Here is a 14,498-nt window from a genome sequence, read left to right as displayed (position 1 = left end):
ATATTTCTGGTGATGGGGGTGAGCTGGAAAAAATGTATGTTGGCCATATTTGGAGCATTGGTCCCCACCTGCCTTGTCGTCATGGTTCCTTCCCACAATCACCTCTCATTATTGTATCAGAGATTACATACCCTCAACTACCTGTTCTTGGTATCTTTCTCTGAGTTGATTATGTGCAAGTGTGGGTGACATCATCAGATGAATGCAGTCAACTAGATGAGGGTTGCCAAGTTAACTGGCCACCCTTTCCTCATTTAACCTCGACCATCTTGTTTCTCATGCATATCTTTTAATTACACAAATGTAAATAGAGGACGGGGTTAGTCACTTACCTGAGAGTCGAATGTATGTGCTGTGAGGTATTCTGGCTCCTTCTATTGCTACATGCTTATATTTCCTTTGTCGCATGCTATCTGATTTCTAATGTGTGGAATTTTGTCTTGTGGAGGTATCCTCTGGCTATATCTAAGCTTCATATGTCTCCTTCAATCTTCATGGTTGCACATTTTTGTTGTTGTGGCTTGATTTCAATGGGATCAGCTACTACAGGAATTCCTATAGGAGCTCACGTAGCTTCTTCTCCCCTTGAAATTTCAGCATATCTCTGTCTTGGGAGCTGTGAGGATGATGTCATAGATGTAGATAGAGATGGAGAGGTGATAGGTAAGCTACAAGTGAGGTTTAAGGTACTACTTCCTCTCTTACTTTTGTTTTTTCTTTTTTTACTAAAAACGGTTTTTCTGTGACATGAAGAAAAAATGATGATGATGATGTGATGTAGGTGTGGAATGGATGGCAAGGAGGTTTGATAGCTATAGGAGGGTTTACATGTCCTTTATAAAGCTTCCTTGCCCCTCAAACTGCTTTTTGGGACCATTTCTGGCTCTATGTAATTCCTACAGGAGCTGCCTGTAGAAATCACAGAGCCTCCTGTAGAACACACAGTTTCTGAAAAAGGAGCACAGTGGGGTGGAAGAAAGGTCAGAAATGATGGAGAAGAGTTTGGAGGAGATGAAATAGGTGCTGGTGTGAGTGTCAGGGCTCTGTGGCATCTTCTCTTGCTTCCTTCAACCCTGCAATGCACATTAAAATTCCATTTTTTATTTTTATTTTTATTTATTTATTTATTTATTTTAATTATTTATTTTATTTTATTATTTATTTTATTTTATTTTATTTTATTTCTTTATTTATTTATTTTTAATTTTTTTTTCTAGAAACAACCAAGGTGCCTTAGGGAGGTTTTCACCGTAGTTGCCTGCCCTGGGCGCCTCCAAGGGAGGTTTTCACCCAGGGATCTTATTCTCCTTTCTTTTCTTTTTTCTGTTTTTGGCATCACTGGGCCACCTCAGAATAGGTTTTCAACCCAATCATGGGACTCAAGCACCTCATGGAGGTTTTCACTTGAGTCCTTATTTTTTATTTTTTCTCTTTTTCTTCAGTGAGTGGGTGAAGTGGAGGCTAAGACATGCTCCACTACCATCACTATCTTTTCAAATCTTCAACGAACTCTCGCTTGGAGAGGGGCTTCTTGTAAATTTTCAACCAATGTCCATTGACAAGCATGGGGATGGCTTCATCATCAATGGTTCTGATCAGAACTGAACCATTGTCATTGCATTTTTCCATAATATAGGGTCCAAGCCATCTTGTCCTCAGCTTGCCTTTGAAGTCTTTATACCTTGAATCATAAAGCAGTGCCCAATCTCCCTCTTGGAATTGCTTCTCCTAGATATTTCTTTCATGCCATATCTTCCTCTGAAGCTAAACTACCTCTTTGTGGAGAAGGGCTTGCAATCTTTGTTCATCAAATCCATTGAGTTAGAGTAATCTTTCCTTCTGTGCATGGCTGAAATCTAGGTCTAGCTGAACTACCATCCTTAGTGTATTGAATTCAAATTCTATTGACAACAAAGCCTTCTTCCCATAGACCAATTCATAGGGTGTGAACCCTTTAGTGGTCTTCCATGTTCTGTTGTAGGCCTAGGTGGCCTCAACTAATCCGCCTGTCCAATCTTTCCTGCTGCTGCTCACTACCTTGGTTAGAATTCCTTCCAATGCTCTGTTAGTGACTTCCACCTACCCATTAGCTTGTGGATGGTAAGGGGTGGAAGTCTTGTGCTTGATTTTATGATGTCTGAGTAGGTTTTTAATAAAATTCAAAGTGAACTGACTGCCTTGATTTGTGACTAATTCTCTTGGATACCCAAACTTGTAGAATATTTTTTCTCTAAAAATTTAGCTACATTTTCCTCTGTTGCTACTTTGATTAGTTTTGTTTCTACTCACTTTGTCAGCTAATCTATGCACACTATGGTGTATTGTTTCTGTTTTGAAGGAGGGTTGATAGGACCCACAAATTCCATGCCCCACTTCTCAAATGGCTCAAAGGTCACTTGAGGTTGCATGGGCATCTCATCCTTTGGAGTAGGTTTGCCCGTCCTTTGACACCGATCGCATTGGCCAGTGTATCTCCTCACATCTTGATGAAGAATGGGCCAATAGTAGCCTGCTTGCAATATCTTGAAGGCAGTTCTCTTTGCTGCAAAATGACCTCCACAAGGCCTGTCATGATAGGTTAGGAGAATGTCAAAGACTTCCTCCTCCCTGACACATCTTCTCAAGGATCTGATCTGAGCCATGTTTGAAGAGATTACCCCCAATCTAGGTGAAAGGGGTGCTTTTCCTTACTATCTTGCTCTTCTTGTTTGAGTACAGGTGTGGTGGAAACTGTGTTGAAACCAAGTAGCTTGTTATATCAGCAAACCATGGAGAGAGTATTGAAATAGCAAACAGATGTTCATATGGCATTTGGTCATCCACCATTCCTTTTTCATCTGCAAGCAAATTTACTCTAGACAAAAAGTCAGAAACAAGATTTTCTTTACCAGGCTTATCAATAATGGTCAAATCAAACTGCTGCAGTAAAAGCAACCATATAATAATATGAGCATTTACATCTAGTTTGTTCACCAAATATCTAATTGCAACATGATCAGTGTGCATGAAGGTTTGATAGCCTATGATATAATGTCTGAATTTGTTTAAGGAATGCACAATAGCTAGGAGTTCCTTCTCGATCACTATATAGTTTAACTTTGCCTTTGACAAGTTTTTGCTTATAAAGTATATGGCATAAGGCAACTTTTCATCAATTTGTCCTAAGGCTGCTCCTATTGCTTTGTTCGAGGCATCTGTGTGAATGTGAAAGGTAGGGCCCAGTTTGGCCCTCTGAGAATTGGGGTAGTTACTAACTTACTGTTCAAGGTATCTAGGGCTTCTTGACAATTTTCGGACCATATGAACTTAACATCTTTGCCTAAAAGGCCAAACAAAGGAGAGGCTAGCTTACTGAAATCTTTAATGAATCTTCTATAATATCCAGCTAAGCCTAGGAAACTTCTGACATCTCTCACCTTTTGAGGAGGTGGGACCCCTTGGATGATGGAAATCTTGTTGGAGTCCACCTGCAGTCCTTGTTGAGATATTGCATGACCTAACACGGTCCCTTTAGTCATCAAAAATTCACATTTTTCTAGACTAAGGAACAGGTTCATCTCAATACACTTGTCTATAACATTTCCTAGGTTAGATAAAGCTTCCTGAAATTCAGAACCATAAGGAGTAAAATCATCCATATATATTTCCATTGCATCATGAACTAGTTCAGAAAATATACTCAGTACCACTCTTTGGAAAGTGGCTAGAGCATTGCCCAAACCAAAAGGGAAAACCTGGTATGCAAAGGTACTCCAAGGGCAAGTGAAAGTGGTCTTATCTTGGTCTTCTGGGCTAATCTAAATCTAAATGTACTCGCTAAACTGATCTAAAAAGGAGAAAAAAAATTTCCCCACCAGACCATCTAACACTTGATCTATGAAAGGTAAAGGAAGATGGTCCTTTTTAGTGGCTTTTTTCAATTCCTGATAGTTGACATAGATTCTCCACTTACCATTTTTCTTTGGCACTAGCACCAAAGGAGAGACCCATTCACTATCAGAGATAGGATAGACGAATCCTGCATCAAGTAATTTTTACAGTTCTTCCTTAACAATATCTTTAAGTGCTGGATTCATCCTCCTTTGAGGCTGCCTAACTCATTTGCAATCTTCGTTAATGTATAAATCATGAGTACATACTGAAGGGTGCACTCGCTTCATCTCCTTATAACTCCAAGCGAAGGCATCTAAATGTTTTCCCAATAAGCTGCATAGCTCCTTCTCCTAGGAAGTGGATAGGGATGGATTGATTTTCAAGGTTCTTTATGGGCCAAACTCTATATTCTTAACACGGAGAGAGGTCAGGTTGGCCACACAGAGATCAGCTGAGGGGTTGGTTTGGGTTTCTCTCACTATGTCCTCTAAGGGTAATACAATGGGAGGTGGATTCCAAATCAAATTTTTAATCATATCATCCTCATCTTGCGGTTTCCCCCCCATCGTAGTTTCTAATGCACAAAGTGGTGTAGAATAGACTTCATCCTCATCCTCCTCCTCCAACCAGAGAGGTAGATCATGTTCTAGCAAGGGTTGGGCAGGAGGGTATAGGATTAACTGCTTGGACATATGCCCATTATTTATGGTCATGTTCCTAGCTCGACAGCTGATGTAGGCATCAGTGATAGCCAACCAGGGTCTTCCCAGGATGAGAGGATACCCAGTGAGATTTTCCTTTGACAGGAGAACTAAGAAATCTGTAGGGTACTCCCAAGAATCAATGGAGACCATCACATATTCCACAATCCTTTAGGGGTCACGGTGGAGCGGTCTGCTAGCTGTAGTACTGTCGTGGTTTTCCTCAAGCAACCCTGGAGGTTAAATTTGAACATTGTGTCCTTTGTCATCACATTAATGGCAACTCCTAGATCAATCAAGGTAGGTGGGATCATGGTGCCATTGATGTGGACATCAACTACTGGGTTTCCTGGGTCCAGATATTTTGGACAGATTACATGCCCCAACATCAGGTCGGACAATTGTCCTATGACATTGATGGTTGGAGCATCTCTCTTGTGCCTTCCTGGATGCCTGAAACACTTCACTTTAATCAACCTATTGTAGATAGGCACATCTTTTATGGCTTGGAGAAGTGGTATCTTCACACATAACTGTTTCAATTCTCCCAGAACTTCATTTTCTTTTGGGGTAGGCTGTGTTGCCCAAGAGAGTCTCTTAGGAAAGGGTGGAATTGCTTTAGGTTGACTTTCCTCTTTATCTTCCTCAACCTCTCTGGGTGGAGGCCAGCTATCTGAGAGAACCTTCCCAGATCGCAGGTTAATCTCTTAAATCTCCACAACATAAGTTGGGCATGATGGTTCCCCACTATATACTTGCTGAGCCTATCTGTTGTTTAGGTTCAGGTTCGGCTGGGCAGGAATTTGGGGTGGCCTTGGTGGATCAGAAGGTAATGGTTGTGGTTGAGCAAGTGGTGGAGGCAAAAGAGTGGGAGGAGAGTTGTATTAGGGCCTCCACCCCTGTTGAGATGCATTCCACTAAGGTTGCGGCTCAACATAGGATTGAAATGAATGAGTGGCTAGTTGGGCATGATATTGAGATGGGAAGGACCAAGGAGGAGGTGTGGACTAGGAAGGACGAGTAGGAGGGCCCCAAGAAAGTATGGAAGTGACTTGGTTGGGGTTGTAGTATGCCTGAGATGTCCCTTGCATCCCCTGCTGGTATGGTCTAGGTCCATGCGGTCTCCTTTGGTTCATGAAATAGAGTGGTTCAGTGGCTCCCTCAACCCCTTGGTATACAGCTTTAAGTCCGGGCAAGGAAGGGCACTTATCTATAGAATGATCTTCTTCACAGACTGAACAAACCTCTATAGAGTTCAATGGACATTCATTCCTAGGATGCCTCTTGGTGCATCTAGGACAAAAGATGGTCAAAGCCCTCTCTGCTTCCTCTTGTTTTCTTTTCATATGCAAGCTATCCATTTGCATTGCAAGAGTCTGCAGCATATCACTTTCGAAGTGTTCTAGCATGTTTCAAATTTCACCTTTAGTGGATGAATTGGAAGAGGAGGTACTGGCTACGGGTTGACTCCCCCTACCTTTCTTTCTGGCTGCTCTAGAATGGTTTCTAAAAACAGTCTTTATGTCCAATAAGATAGTTGGTAGATGTCTCCCCTAGCCAGTAGATGGAGGGTGTCTAGAAGGTCTTCTGAAATTCCCTTGAGCAGGACCAACTTCAGAGATTCAAGGTCAAGTGTACAGTTGGCCCTTTTGTAACTGAGCTGGAACCCCTCTTCATAATCTTCCAAGGATTCATCACTTCCCATGGTCATTCGGAAGATTTCTTCTTTGGTATCTTTTGACCTATAGTAGTCTCGATACATGTCATTAAAGGCCTGCTGCATCTGAGCCCAAGTTGTGATGCTATTGCCAGGTAACCCCATGAACCAGTGTAATGCTCCATCCTTGAGAATAGAAGGGAATAGCTTCAACTTTTGCTCGTCTTCTGCATAGTCATAGGTTCGACATATGACAACAAACTCACACAAGAATGTGTCAGGATCTTCTGTAGTCAAACCATGGAAGTGAGGTAGGGTTGAATGGCTTATATTCTTCATTTTGGTGTCTCCATTAGCGTTTTGAATGGGAAAGGTACCCTCTATTCTTTCTCCATTTCTGCTAGCATTTCTGTTTTCAGCCATTGGCTCAGGAGGGATGTTTTCTTCTTCTTCTTCCCCTATAGGTTCTTCAAATATCTCTGGTAATTGTTCACGAAAGGTTCTTCTTGATCACTACCACTGAAGAAGAGAGAAGGTTGGTTGTGTGATGTGGTGGGGGTGCTGGGCAAGAATTTTCCTGAATTATCTCTATTCCTAGGAGGCATGAAAGGAAATTTTTTTGGTTGGTTTTTGTTTCTTTTCACACTAATTGTACCTGCAAAATTGAAATTGATTGAACAACACAAATTGCAACTACCTCAAATGAACTTGCTAAAATGAAATTTGTAGAATTGAAAAGGAAAGAAAGGAAATGCAGAACTCGAAGGAAAAGAAATGACTAGTCTACTCTTGCTGAAATGAAATTTGCAGAATTGAAAAGGAAAGCAAGGAAATGCAGAAACTGAAAGAAATGACTATTCTACTTTTGCTAAAATAAACTATTTAGCAGAATGTTGCAATAGGAAATAGAAGAAAGTAGTAATCATAGAATACTCTGATGCTTCCCTGACAACAGTGCCAAAAAGTGGTGAGCACTAGTATTGCAGCAATAGAGCTACAACTCCTGGGATGCCTACTTTAATCTTATCAACCTGGTAGTTCGTAACAAACTTGGAAGCGACGGTGCTGTATGCACAAGTACTAGTTCTTACTACAAGTTGACACTTAGCAAGCCAGCACAAGATCACTAGGAGCTGAAGCCAACTTCTTTGGATTCCAGAAGAAGCTCTATATGTGATGAAATAAAGGAAAGCTTACTCTATAGAGGCTACTCTAATTGCAGAAAGGAGAAAGACTGAAATTGAAAACAAACCTAGTAAAACCTAATTAACCAACTAATCTTACTTTTGCAGAAAGCACTATGAAAACCATGAAATGAATGCCATTACCTACACAAGGAAGTAAACAACATCTACTTAAGCTATTTCTGGAAGAAATTGAGAAAAAAACATTTTTTTGGATCTTTATGTATTTTTATGTGAATTTGACATGCATGTATTTTATTGTGTGTAAAGGTGGAAGCGAATAGGTGGTGTTGGAGGGTGAATTTTGGACTTGAAGGGATGTAAGATGGTGTGGATAGGTCCTAAGAGGTCTCAGGTGGCCTTCTGGAGGCTTCTCCCACATTCGGCCTTCAAAAGAAAGCCTATAGTAAAATCTACAGGAGGACGCAAAGGATATACAGGAGGTCTAAAGGAGGTCTACAGGAGGATGCAGGGGATCTACAGGAGGTCTAAAGGAGGTCTACAGGAGGATGCAGGGGATCTACAGGAGGTCTAAAGGAGGTCTACAGGAGGATGATGAGAGCAGTTTTGAAGGTTTTGAGGGTTTGAGAGTGGGTGGAAAAGGTAGATGAAGGTTGGGATGAGGTTTTAAGGAACCTAGGGTCCACCAAGAATCATTAGGAGAGAGAAGGATGATTGGGTTCGCTCAAGGAGGGAGGAAGAAGTTCTATGGAAAAAGGCAGAAAACTAAGGCAGATTTGAGGTGAACTTTGGGTGACCTGTAGGGCATGGATCAGGGAGAGAATGTGATGGCTGATAGGCTGACCTACTGTGAGAAGAGATCTGCTGTAAAAGAACTGACAGTCAACTAATAAGATCAAAACAAGGAATGAAATGAGTGCATCTAGAAAAACAGAATTTTGCGTCAAACTAGTCTAAACTATGATCTATGGAAGTGAATGTTGAGAAATGCTACAAGAAAAGAAAGCATGGAAGAATACTTATTGCAAATGCAGAAGTGAGCATGGTGGAATATATCTAAAGCAAAGCATTAACCTTCTAACAGACTACAAACCCTAGAAGTCCTTTGAAGAAGGAAAATCTGTGTTTTTTGGGCAGCAAGAGGGTTTTTGCCTCAATTCATAGTCCCAAAGGGAGGAAGAGAGGCCAAGGCACTATTGTTAGCCTTTTGAGTCTTCTTTCTATCACTACTTAACCTGCTATAGAAATCACAAATTAAAACAAACTACTAAACCATCAAAAAGGAGATATTCTTAACCAAGAAAGAAATTCATCTACCAACAACTAATCCGTAAACTAAAACAAAGCATATAAATACAAACAAAGAGGAGATTGGCTGCTTGGATTGGGACCTAACCCAAGAGCTTTAGCTCTCTGAGGTAACTCAGTGCTAGCTCAAAAAGGATGTCATCTTTATTATCAAAACAGTAATAATATTACATGAAACTGTCACCAAAAATAACCTCAAAGTTGAGCAGAGTTTACATAAGAAAAAGTACAACAAAAACCTAACAAAAATTCAACCCTAGTGGGGCCCTAGGCCTCTCTACTTATACAACTGAATTTCCTAATAGCTTCCTTAAAATCAGGGAGGCTTGGTTGTCTCCTGGTGCATTGATTTGGCTGTTTGTACTCTGAGCTGCATGAAGGGGAATTCAAAGTGGGGAGTAATAAAAGAGGGGGATTCCCTCCTATAAATCCTCTCCTTTGTCCACTTCGATTTATTGCTGCCAATTTTCCATTGAATCTTTGACTTTGTCTTTAGAATTCAACAAAAATCTACATTAAACACATATTAGACCGCATGGCATCATAACTAACTCAATTGACTCCATAAGCATAAATATAATAAAAAACAAGCAATAAGATAAGAGAATGATTGATTTAGCTATGTTAGGAGGCAAAACAAGCCCATATAATTACCCATTTATGGGGCTCATCAGATACAATGGCTAAGATCCTTTATCTACCCACAAGTTAGTGAAGATGATTACCAATATCAGCCAAGACAGGTCGATTTGAGCATGTACTCATGTTCTACACAAGCATTATGGATGACACTGGTTTACCTGAGAGCAGGATCATGCATTAATTTCATTGAACAAATGCTATTGCCAAGTAGAAAAAGGTGTAGTACAGGTTTCTATGTTGAAAATGCTAACCAATAATATGTCAGACGTTGCCTTTGTAAGAATCAAACACTGATTGGAGTTCAAGGTGATTATGTTTCAGCCACCTATAGATCTTAGTCAATTATTGTCTTGTGATTTCATTCTTCAGTCCCTCAAGTCCACCTTATTTAGTATCATTTCAAACATTTGTACAAACTTTGTCACTTGATAGGTACTCCAATAAGAAATTGAGCACAACAACAACACTTGCAGATTCAACATGTATGATTAGAAAAGTTCTCACTAGTCCTTCCTATTATCACTTTTTACTTCTTTTGATCCGTGTGAAAGAACTGTTTAGGTTGACCCTAAGTAACCACCAGTAGAACTACTGAATTTACACCATATGCAAATACTAAACACTATTAATGGTAAAATAATTGTCTCTTTTATTATTCGAGACATCCATTGTATCTATATACTATTTATAAACATAAAAATTTTAATACTCGGAGTGACAAAACATGTTGCACAAAGAAATAATTAGATCATACTAACAAGACAAGAAAATTCAAATTATTAAGGACACCATTGTGCAGAGATGCAGATAATAGGCATTTAACACATGCCTCAATCTTGACAGAATATAAAAATTTGAATGGTTGGTTTCTTGTAAATGTACTCCACAACATGCTATAATGTGATATTTGTATGCACATATTTTATCAAGCTCCACACAGGAGAAGATTTGAGGACTAAGGAAGCTCCAAATAGATTGATGATGAGCAACTTCAGTTTGATTTGATGTGAAACTACACACAATACATACATTTGTGTAACATGATGATTTGCATTTGTATATCTGAAACTATAGAAAGTGCAAGGCTACAATGGATTGATAGGATCTAGAGACCGCTACAGACATTTTGGGACCAACTTGACTAGGGCCCCCTCCATGTGCACGAAGAGATTAGTATAACACCAATCTCTCTGCTTCTTCCCTTTGGTGTTTCTCAGATAATATGTGGACTGCAATAAGGGCACTAATGACATATTTTCTACAAATGATAAAGAGGTTTAGTTGCCACCCTTAAATCATGAATTCCATAAAATTAATCTAGTTAAAATTTGTTGGAAGAAGCTAACATACGTGACCAATCTAAAGCTATTAAATTCATTTCAATTGTAGATTTCGGAATATTATAGAATCGTAATAACAACATCGAGATCAAACAATTAATTATCCAAATTGTAAATTCTTGGAACATCTTGAAGCCATATCCCCTGACCTAAAATCCATGAAGCCCCTAAGCCTTAACCCCTTATCCTCTTAACTTGTGATCATTAACCCTAACCCGCACTAGTGCATGTGGGTGGAAAATCCAATGTCATACTCTGATAGGTTAGTCATACTATTGGATTTTACTTGAAAATAATTTTTGTATTTAAGAAAAGAAACATGACATTTGTCAGATATCCAACAAACACAATTATCTTCAGATATCCCACAATAAGTTATTTAGATATTTGATGATAATTTTGTTGGTCAAATATGCAACGATAATTAAATGTTCGTCAAATGTTTCACATTTGACTAGGTCAATTATCTATCTATTGGAATATTGATGATTGACAGTCAATATTTTCCCAGTTGGACAATATCTCTCTGGTCAACATCAATTGAAAGTTCAATAGAATGGCTATTTGTTGTCATAATACAAAAATATTTATTTTTCTATTTGCATTACAAACAGTTAAACACTATTGAAGTTTTTCTTTAAAATAATATTATAGTTGACAGATACACAAAATCTAAGGTCACTCTGTGATTAAAAATAATGTTGATTTTGGTTAAGGTCAGTCTATGATTAAGAAACTTGTCAAAACCATAGAGGTGGTTGTTCACATTGGTGAAACAACTTTCCTTTCATCACTAATTTTCACCACCCTTATAATGCATATACACATCCTAATGGAGTACGTATGCTTGTCAATAAATCATCAGAACCTAGATTAGAGCCCTTGAAATTAGTTTGGTCTAAGTCTTAAGAAAACCACAAGGCATCAATCCCAACTTCCAAGGATAGGAGGATGATGATGATAAATGTTATGGTGGTTACAATGACAATGATGATGATAACAATGATTATGGTGATGATGACAATGATGCTAACGACCTTGGCATTATTCTCCCTTTTTAAATATCATCATTGTCATAATCATAATCATTATCTTTAACATCATCATCCAAGTCATCATCATATGATGATCATTATCATTGTTGTCATTGAATTTTGAGGATTTCCCATCATATATTGCAAGTTGGATGTCATCGGACATGTTACCCCACTTTCTATATGATTTTTTAGAGGATACTTTTAATTTTTGATTATCATCTCAAACCTTGTGATTCTTTTCACATCGGTCATTTCCCAAATGAGATATATGGATCTACATGTAATTCATGGATGTACCATTGGTTTGATGACAACTTGCCTTGTCCATCTAGGACACTAGGTGTAGGAAGACATTTCTTTAGCTACCACATTTAGCCTGATATGCATGATCCATGTGTATATGATATCTTCGATGTGTATTATTTTTACTGTGATCACTTAAGAAATATATTCTAACTCTTGATGCTTTGGCTAGAAGCTCTAATCTTATTTTTTCCATGTTGTTACTTGCGAGTGACTTTCTATTAATGACATAACTTAGTACTATCCTTAATTCAAGAAGATCATAATGATATACTTGTTTTTTTATGTGATTAGGCTAAGCCTAAGCTAGGGCTAGCCCTTTTATTGGATAGAGGAAGACTGATCTACCCACAATAGGATGCTATTCACCATGACTGTTTGAGGCTTAGTCGAGTTTAGATGCCCCTTGGGATAGTTAATTCCCCCAAGGTGGCTTCCATCCTCAACCCCTCCCCATGAGGGTTGAAACTATGACCTAGAGGACAAAACCCCATGAAAATCAAGTAGTCTACACCTCATGGGTCATAATGATATACTTATTAAAAGAGAAGTAACCAAATACCCAACAATATTGACAATAACAAATTAAACAATTCCCTTAATTTATTTTAAAATTATTATTATATATAATCATTGAACAATATTTATTGACTATTAACTACTTATACAAACTGTTTTTAGAAATTCATTAACAATTATGATTATATTTATTTATTTTAAGATTTTGTCTTATTAAATATATAAATATATTCAAAACTTAAAAAAAAAATCAAAATATTAAGTATATATAAATTTAACAAATGAACTTTAAAATATTAATAAAATAACATATTCTTTTTTTCGTTATAGATATATTCTACATACACAAAAAATTGAGAGTAAGTTAAGAAGAGAAGAAGTAGACATAAGATGTAGATTTTCATTAGGGTTTAGCGGCTAAGGTGTTTAAGGTTTAGGGGTATAGGGTGTAAGGTGCTAGGAGTTTAAAGTTTAGCAGCTTAAGGGTTAATAAGACTAGACTAGTGCTCAATGATTAAGGTGTTAGGGGTTAATACGTTACGGATAAAGATAGGTTTAGTGGGTTTAGGGCGTAGGGGATTTAGAGGCTTATTAAGATGATGAAACCATAACATGGCAAGAGAAAATCTTTCAACCATACTACCATTCTATGGATTTGACATTTGAAATAATAGTTTTAATGAATTCTATGAGCTTCTAGTATTCACTCAAGATTTACATCCACTTGAGCTTCAATGTAAGTAAGGTGAGTCATCCTAACAGACAATTTATCCTCCTCAATATTTTCCATGTCATTGGTAATGTGTATGCTAGTGTATATACTTCATTTTAACCTTTGCATTAAAGGATGAAATGGAAGGGAGTTATGCCTTTGGGAGATGAATCCCTTATCAATGATGATGAAGTTTTATATTGAACTCAAGCTTACTACAAGCATTCAATATTAAGCCAATGAAAAAGATCTTAGATTATGAACCAAGATATGCTTTCAGGTTTACTTACATTTATGCCATTTTATTTTGAAATTATAACTTACTAAATCTTAACGAAAAATTTCCACTACATGGTATTTTCTCATTAAATACAAATAATAAATTAGATTTCCCATTTTTAAGGATTTCCATGTTAACCCAAATATAGGTGGCATATATCAAACTTGAACCTACTAGGTATGGCTTATTATCTATGATTGCTCCCCTTGTCTACATATTGGGTTATGATGATTCCAAGTAGATAAATTTCTTTATGTAGGCTTTAGATACGTAACTTTATTATGGTAAGACTAGCATACCTATGTAGACCCCCAATATTCCCTTGGTTTTGTATTGTAATTGCAAATGATAATAACTAGAATAACCCTAAGATAATACTATACATGAGGAGTAGTATACAAATTTAAGACACTCATAACCCTCATCTTAGCCACAGTACTAGATACTCTTCACAAAATATGTTTGGTATCTCCTTCTAATAGTACTTCTTAACTAAAAGGATCCATCAAACGATATCTTAATTTCACGTTTTTCTTCTCAATTAATCTAAATGTACAACTACCTTAAGAAGGGTGATGCTAGAAAAAGGGATCAAAATCATAGGAAATACTAGTGACCAAATCCTTATCTTACTCCATCTTCATTGCCCATACCTAGCTAATGAGAGCACAAGAAAACCTAATTCTCTAGAGGCACCTATAATACTTTTGTGGGTTTGACTAATCACCCTTTGGTTAGTGTGTACACACTAGCCTAGATTTTAAAGTGATGTCCTTACAATCATAATCCACTAGGTGTAGTTTCTCTTAAAACTATTCAAAGATATATGTCCCTTTTATGGCCAAGTTCCACCAAAATGATTCTTCCTACCTACCTAGTACCTCCATTTATTTCATGACAAGACTACCCTACAAGCCACAAAATTTCTATCATATCCATGAGGTCAACAACAATTTTTGGTTCAAAATATAGCTAAGTTGG

This window comes from Pinus tabuliformis, chromosome J (assembly GCF_031772625.1).
Source record: "Pinus tabuliformis cultivar Carrire ecotype Pingquan chromosome J, CPIR1, whole genome shotgun sequence".
Classification (NCBI taxonomy): domain Eukaryota; kingdom Viridiplantae; phylum Streptophyta; class Pinopsida; order Pinales; family Pinaceae; genus Pinus; species Pinus tabuliformis.
Note: the sequence above shows the minus strand (reverse complement) of the source record.